This window comes from Schistocerca serialis, chromosome 4 (assembly GCF_023864345.2).
Source record: "Schistocerca serialis cubense isolate TAMUIC-IGC-003099 chromosome 4, iqSchSeri2.2, whole genome shotgun sequence".
NCBI lineage: Eukaryota > Metazoa > Arthropoda > Insecta > Orthoptera > Acrididae > Schistocerca > Schistocerca serialis.
Genome location: NC_064641.1, coordinates 862904612 through 862912756, shown reverse-complemented (window position 1 = coordinate 862912756; position 8145 = coordinate 862904612). Strand labels below are relative to the sequence as shown.

The window sequence follows — 8145 nt, the reverse complement described above, 5'->3', positions numbered from 1 at the left end:
ATGCTCCCTTAATATATTTGTAAGATACAGTTAAAAACTGAAAGAGATACACAACAGAGGAAGAAAGAACAAAAACAATAAGTAGTAAAGACTCTTTAGTCTTTTTCTTAAATATACTATCAATTAAATATTTTTTCCTTAAAAAAAAAAAGAGAGAGGGTCAAGAGGACAAAAATACAGACAATGCTAAATGAAGGAAGTTCTAAAAGGTCAAGAAATAGGCATAACAACATTTTAATAATTGTAAGATAACAGGACAGTAGTGCGAGTGTTTTAATGGTGCAAAATAGCTTAGTTCTTGTTAATCAAATTCCTAAACCAGATTCTCCTTCATGTGCAATTAACCATCTATTTTGCTCATCTTCTGCTTGTTTTACACCTGTTATCCATTATTCATATCTGTCACATTTCTCAAGCAGTTTGCCTTTTTTTTCTTCTTTTTGGGGCGGGAGGGGGAGGGGGGGGGGGGGGGGGGGGAGGAATATCAAAAGCTCACAGTGTTCTGTAGTGCAAACAGTACATAACAATAGAAAATGATATTGCCGCACAAATCCAGTCCTCAATGCGGAGTGCCTTATCCAGTCTTTGATAATTTTCAGACTCAAAAATCTTCACATCATCACTTTACTTCAACCACTGTGGCTGACCTTTCCATGGTTAATCTTCTGTCGAGAAAAGTGTTTCATGCTTATGTAACGTACAATGATGATTGTACATAAACAGCCTTTTGCATCACCTGAAAAAATGAGAAAGAGGAAAGAAAATCACTTAGGTCACACATCTCAACCTCAAACTTTATTTTTGGTTGCTTTTACATTTCTGAGACAGCTTAATGCTAATGACTGTGTGCATCAATTAAAAAGCTCGTAAAACTTCCCATGGGATACAATTATATTTTTAATATATCGTGTGATGGATATTGGAGAACCTTGTGAACAAATATAAATCTGAATATCACTAAAACTAACTTTTTTTGATAAAGAGAACAGAAAAAGTGGGAAATGCATTCTGGTGTTCATGACAGAACTGTTTTCAGGGTGAATGCTGAAATATGAAGAGCTTGTACAGAATGGGTTAGAAATTATTCACATTACAAGGGTAAGCCATTCAAGAAAGAGACTGCTGGAGCTTGCATGTGTACCTGGTATACAATATAAATGGAAGCACATACATGCACATGGTTGAGTGTTCTAACAATCTGCCTTAACAAATGTTGCTGTACTGCACTTTAATGCGGACCTGGATGTAGTGCCAATAACCGCCAACTGGGTGCACAGTGCAGGTTGGGAATATCGGCGTGCACTCAATAGAGCTGCACGGTAAGGTTGGTGATGCTAATTCATAAGAGTACAGAGATGTGGATGGGGACACACCTTCCAATACCTGTGTTATATGAAAGAGAATGATCCGAGAATTAAGCCTTTTTTGTTTTGTTTTTAAAGGACAGATCATGACGATTGGTCCCCCTGCCTAAAAAGTGTCTTAGGCTTTTGTCGTCACTCGTCAAAGTACTGTCGGCCGGCATATGTCTCAGAATCTTTGGCTGATGTTTTTTTAGCAATTTTTCTGATGTTTTGACACCACAAGTGGCTGGTATTGTTGAAGGTTCACTCTCTGTTGTTGTGACAGACTGAAGTCTAGCCCACGGCCGGAGATTTTGCGTATCTGTTGCACCAACATTGATGTCTTGTCCCTTGTCATTACTGCTGTAGTTCTCCCCTCGCTATCTGCAACAAGTTTGCTGAAGCATGAAAATTCATCATCCATTTACCTTGAGAATTTCTTCTTTCTTCCTGAATCCATTGTTGTATTTGTGCATTACCACAGTTTCCCGAACAAACGGCCACAGTAGCTCTTCTCCACAGTGAGAACCTCTGTGTCAGTGTATTTTATTATGTGGTCAGTTTCACAAACGTGACAGTATCTTCTACAAGAAAGAAGAAAGCCTCAAGGTAAACAGATCCTGGATTCCCATACGCAAATCCCCATTAAAGGAAGCAATGGCAGAACCACAGCAATAATGAGCACCGAAAAGTCGTCAGATGTTAGTGCAACAGGTACATATAGTCTCTGGCTGTGGGCTCGACTCTGGTCCGCTAACAGCAATGGAGGGTGAACTTTGATCATGCCAGCCATCTGTGCTGGCAAAACATCAAGTAAATCGTTAAACAAATATTGGCTGAAGATCCCAAAACAGAAACCCATGGAATTACAGTCTTTGAGCAGTTTTCTGATAGGCATTGCAGAGCACTGGTGTAAACACACAGAAATGCAGCATCTAGTGGTCTCATTATATGAAAGGGTAAGGTGTTATTGGGGAACTGCCATAATGGGTGGGAGTCAGCATTTTTATCAGGAATGGGACACTGTCAAGTTTTTTAGATATGTCATAAAGATTTTGAAATGTCAGCCACTGAACTGACAAAGCTTCAACATCCATCAAACATTAATTATTTTATGTGCAAGGCACTCACCTTTTGGTAATAGGGTAATACGACCACATTTTACAGTTAATTAACTGCAGTCTTGGATGCAGCCTCAGCCCCCAAAATTAACATAATCTTTACTTGAGTGGGGACATGAGTATGAACACAAGTGTTAAGGATAAAATTACTCACAATGTTGTTAAATGTTTTGAGTTTCTTTGGCATGGCAAAATTAATAAGCAGTGCTATGAGGGTAAACCATGTCTTAAACAGTGAAATTACAGGTTTCAGCAGTGGAAGTTGCAGTACAAGGTAAAGCCTCTTTTTTACAAGTTTCTGGAGACCCAAATACATTTTCCTTAACTGTAAAATTTCTTTATATGGGGATTTAGTTCCAGTATATGATAAAGTGAACCATAATCAGAATTTGAGGTTTCTTGGCACTCTTTAAACACTATCTTAAACTTCGCTCTCAGAAACCCTAAATTACATACTGGTGTGCAAAACTTATGGACAAATGTAAATTTTCCACGACGAGTCACTGCACGTAATACAGGTCAGTGAAACTTAGACCACACACAAAAAGAACTGCTACAGTAAAGTATAAAAGGTAACATATGTAATGTAGCAAACATAAATGACAGTTCTGTTTGAAGACAGTAGTAACACTGAATTTTTCATGGTTTCCTGGACATTACAAAAGGTGGGTCACAGTTTTTAATATGGCATGTAATCATTGTGGGCAACATGCTCTGCAACATATTCCCATGGTGGCTGCAAGGTTGGTAAGGAGCTCTTGTGGTAGGGTGTTCCATTCCTCCACTAGCTCAATTGACAACTCCTGGTTGGCTGTTGGTACATATGAACATGCTCCAGTACGTCTCCTCAAAGCATTCCACATAATCTCAAAGGGAAAACAAACACGCCAGTCCATTCACTGAATCATGTACTCTCATGTGATGAAAGGTGTGAATATGTATGTGATTGAAAATGATCATTCTGGCAGCCCAGGTGTTATAGTGCAGAAAAGCACAATGCTGCATGGGCTTACTGACCTCCAAATCTTTGAACATGGAACACTTGCCAGTCAATGTTCTTGTGACACTATATTCCTTCTCCACCTGCATCTTTTCAGGGGTGCATTTGCTAGATTCCATTTTTACGGTCGACAATGTGAGAAAGCATTGAACGGCGCAGGAGCAGCAGCTCTTGGAACATGAAGATATTTGGCAAATGGACTGGCCTGCCCATTCCACCAACTTAAATCCTAATGAGCATGTATAGCAAGCATTGGAGAGGCATATTTCAGCACACCCACATGCACCAATGACCATCCAATAACCTTGCTGGTGGAGGAATAAAACTCCCTCCCACAGTAACTCCACACCAACCTTGAGGCCAGCATGGTAACATGTTGCAGAGCACACATTGCTGTCCACGGTGATCACACACCCTATTAAGAACCATGTCTCACCTTTTCTAATGTCCGGTGGACCATCATAAATTGCACTGTAGTTACTGTGTTTGAATAAAAGTGTTATCTCAGTTGATCTCATTGTCTATTTCTATCACTTACCTTCTGTACTATACTGTAGCAGTTGTTTCTATATAAGTCCAAGTTTCAGCAAGCTATATTACTGGGCAGTGACACATCACACAATTGTCCTAAAGTTTTGCATGCTAGAGTATGCAGTGAGGTGAAAAAAGTCATGGGATACCTCCTAACATTGTGTCAGACATTCTTCTGCCCAGCATAATGCAACAACTCAACATGGCATGGACTCAACAAATTGTTGGAAGTCCCCTGGAGAAACACTGAGTCATGCTGTCTCTATAGCCATCCATAATTGTGAAAGTGTTCCCAGTGCAGGATTTTGTGCACAAACTGGCCTCTCAGTTATGTCCCATACATGTTCGATGGGACTCTCGTCAGGTGATCTGGATACGCATACCATTTGCTCGAATTGTCCACAACGTTCTTGAAACCAAATGTGAACAACTGTGGCCTGGTGATATGGTGTATTGTCATCCATAAAAATGCCACTGTTGTTTGGGAATTCTAAGTCAAGAATGGTTACAAATGTGAGCGTAATCATGTGCCGTCATTGATTGATTCAACTGTACCAGAGGACCCAGTCCATTCCATGGAAACACAGCCCCCCATCGTTTTGGAGCCACCACCAGCTTGCTCAGTGCCTTGTTGACAACTTGGGTCCATGACTTCATGGGGTCTGCACTGCACTTGATCCCTACCATCAGCTCTCACCAGCTGAAATTGGTACCCATCTGACAAGGCCATAGTTTTCCATTTGTCTAGGGTCCAATCAGAAGAGGCACTGCAGAGGATGTCCTGCTGTTGGCAAAGGCATCAGTTGTGTTCTGCCACAGCTCATTAATGCCGAATTTTGCTGCACGGTCCTAACGGAAATTCATCATATGTTCCACAATGAATTCTGCAGTTATTTCATGCAATGCTGCTTGCCTATTAGTGCTGACATCTCTACACAAACACCATTGCTCATGGTCAGTAAGTGAAGACTGTTGGCCTCGGCATTGTCCACGGTGAGAGATAATGCCTGAAAGCTGGTATTCTCGGCGCACTCTTGACACTGTGGATCTCGGAATACTTAATTCCCCAACAATTTCTGTAATGGAATGTCCCAAGCATCTACCTCCAACGATCATTATGCGTTCAAAGTCTGTTAATAGCTGTCGTGCAGCCATAATTGTGTCAGAAATCCTTTGACATGAATGACCCGAGTACTATGACAGTTCTGCCAATGCACTGCTCTTTTATACCTTGTGTATGCAATACTAACCCCATCTGCATATGTGCATATCGTTACCCCATGACTTCTGTCACCTCAGTGTATTATTGCCACACACTTTTCATTAACTCAATAGGCATTATTTTAAAGTCCCATGTAAAATCATCAGTTGGTGCCTCAGTTTAAAGGCAGCATTCTGGAAGAAGAAGAAATTGTTTATTAACTAATGGAATAAACAATATGATTACATGGGATGGAAAAATCCTTAATTATTGTCCTTTATTTCCCTTTGAGGGAAACATTCCACGTGGGAAAAATATATCTAAAAACACAGATGATGTGACTTACCGAACGAAAGTGCTGGCAGGTCGATAGAAACACAAACATACACACGAAATTCAAGCTTTCGCAACAAATGGTTGCTTCATCAGGAAAGAGAGAAGGAGAGGGAAAGACGAAAGGATGTGGGTTTTAAGGGAGAGGATAAGGAGTCATTCCAATCTCGGGAGCGGAAAGACTTACCTTAGGGGGAAAAAAGGACAGGTATACACTTGCACACACACACATATCCATCTGCACATACGCAGACACAAGCAGACATTTGTAAAGGCAAAGAGTATGGGCAGAGATGTCAGTCGAGGCGGAAGTAAAGAAGCAAAGATGTTGTTGAAAGACAGGTGAGGTATGAGTGGCGGCAACTTGAAATTAGCGGAGGTTGAGGCCTGGCGGATAACGAGAAGAGAGGATATACTGAAGGGCAAGTTCCCATCTCCAGAGTTCTGACAGGTTGGTGTTAGTGGGAAGTACCCAGAGAACCCGGACGGTGTAACACTGTGCCAAGATGTGCTGGCCGTGCACCAAGGCATGTTTAGCCACAGGGTGATCCTCATTATCAACAAACACTGTCTGCCTGTGAACACTGTCTGCCTGTGTCCATTCATGCGAATGGACAGTTTGTTGCTGGTCATTCCCACACAGAAAGCTTCACAGTGTAGGCAGGTCAGTTGGTAAATCACATGGGTGCTTTCACACGTGGCTCTGCCTTTGATCGTGTACACCTTCCGGGTTACAGAACTGGAGTAGGTGGTGGTGGGAGGGTGCATGGGGCACGTTTTACACCGGGGGCGGTTAAAGGGTAGGAGCCAGAGGGTAGGGAAGGTGGTTTGGAGATTTCATAGGGATGAACTAAGAGGTTACGAAGGTTAGGTGGACGGCGGAAAGACACTCTTGATGAATGGATACAGGCAGACAGTGTTTGTTGGTAATGAGGATCACCCTGTGGCTAAACATGCCTTGGTGCACGGCCAGCACATCTTGGCACAGTGTTACACCATCCAGGTTATCTGGGTACTTCCCACTAACACCAACCTGTCAGAACTGCGGAGATGCGAACTTGCCCTTCAGTATATCCTCTCTTCTCGTTATCCGCCAGGCCTCAACCTCCGCTAATTTCAATTTGCCGCCACTCATACCTCACCTGTCTTTCAACATCTTTGCCTCTTTACTTCCGCCTCGACTGACATCTCTGCCCATACTCTTTGCCTTTACAAATGTCTGCTTGTGTCTGTGTATGTGCGGATGGATATGTGTGTGTGTGCGCGAGTGTATACCTGTCCTTTTTTCCCCCTAAGGTAAGTCTTTCCGCTCCCGCGATTGGAATGACTCCTTACCCTCTCCCTTCAAACCCACATCCTATCGTCTTTCCCTCTCCTTCCCTCTTTTCTGATGAAGCACCCATTTGTTGCGAAAGCTTGAATTTCGTGTGTATGTTTTGTGTTTGTTTGTGTGTGTCTGTCGACCTGCCAACACTTTCGTTCGGTGCTGGCAGGTCGATAGACACACAAACAAACACAAACATACACATGAAATTCAAGCTTTCGCAACAAACTGTTGCCTCATCAAAGTGGAATGTTTCCCTCTCTCTATATATATACATATATATATAGAGGGAAACATTCCATATACATTATATAAATATATAAACAAAGATGATGTGACTTACAAAATGAAAGTGCTGGCAGGTCAACAGACACACACAAACAAACACAAACATACACACAAAATTCAAGCTTTCGCAACAAACTGTTGCCTCATCAGGAAAGAGGGAAGGAGAGGGAAAGACGAAAGGATGTGGGTTTTAAGGGAGAGGATAAGGAGTCATTCCAATCCCGGGAGCGGAAAGACTTACCTTAGGGGAAAAGAGGACGGGTATACACTCGCACACACACACATATCCATCCACACATATACAGACACAAGCAGACATCTTTAAATATGTCTGCTTGTGTCTGTATATGTGTGGATGGATGTGTGTGTCATCTTCTTCTTCTTCTTCTTCTTCTTCTTCACAATTCTCATCCTTCTCATCCCCTAAACCTTCATCCAGTCCTGCTCGGTTCTTTACAAAAATTGTCACACAATCATGTACATCTATCTGATGGGCAAAAGTCAGGATGCCACAATCAAACAAAGCCCTGATATGCACACTTGCTGGAATATCAGTGATAGCACTCCATTCTTCTTGATGGAAATTACTATCTCCTTTTCCAGCAACTGATGCTAACCAAAAGCCAGCATCTGCTAAACAGTTCAACACAGTCCGTTGGGTTCCAGCATTTCAGGCAGGAACACACAAATTTACAGTTCGTAAAATGTTCACTCTCATTACATCCTTTATTTCAAGTAATGAAATTGTTCTTTCTACAGCTTCTACACTGTATTGAGGTTTCACAGGATGAAGTATGCCCAGATCTAGAGGTTTTAGACGACTTGTGCATTCAGCATAAACAAACCAAACATCAGTATTTCTCAGCAACACCATTAAATATGGGTGTGGGGAGCACCTATCAATAATAAGAATGGTCTTTCTTTCTGCAACACCCATCTTGGTATCAAAGCTCCTATGACTGGATTAGAATGACAAAGTGATTGACAGCGAAGCACAATTGAGC

General features: G+C 41.9%; 1 protein-coding gene across 2 annotated transcripts in view; it reads right to left on the bottom strand.

Annotated features, from left to right (window-relative positions):
- Positions 1-481: 481 nt before the first annotated feature.
- LOC126473514 (mucin-5AC-like) overlaps positions 482-8145 on the bottom strand; it is a 72687-nt gene continuing 65023 nt past the window's right edge. For both annotated transcript variants that reach the window (XM_050100615.1, XM_050100616.1), the window contains exon 5: positions 482-736. The gene's annotated coding sequence lies outside the window, so the exon portion shown is untranslated. The remainder of the gene's footprint in view (positions 737-8145) is intronic.